The sequence below is a fragment of the Galeopterus variegatus genome, unplaced genomic scaffold (assembly GCF_000696425.1).
Source record: "Galeopterus variegatus unplaced genomic scaffold, G_variegatus-3.0.2 Scaffold4122, whole genome shotgun sequence".
Lineage (NCBI taxonomy): Eukaryota > Metazoa > Chordata > Mammalia > Dermoptera > Cynocephalidae > Galeopterus > Galeopterus variegatus.
The window spans coordinates 111360-111685 of record NW_007730233.1 but is presented as its reverse complement, the minus strand read 5'-3'; positions in this window follow the sequence as shown (position 1 = coordinate 111685).

Genomic DNA, 326 nt, shown 5'->3' with positions numbered 1-326 from the left:
GGGGGGGGGGGGGGGGGGGGGATAGATGCTTCTAGGATGGCCACAGTGGGTCATCCTGCAGATAGCAGCAGAAATGACCTAAGAGCTTACACTTTCACGTCCACTACACCATTAGATCCACCAGACTCCAGCAGCAACCAGACCCCAAAGTAAAAGTGTCCCCCTACCCATTATATAGATGAGGAGACTGAGATTCACAGAAGAGTGGCTCTCCCACTCAAGATCACACAAAAACACTAAGGGGCAGAGCAGGACTCCGGATGAAGTCTTTTGATTCTAAATATGACATCTTCCCACTATTCCATGCAGCCTTTCTCTAAAGAGAG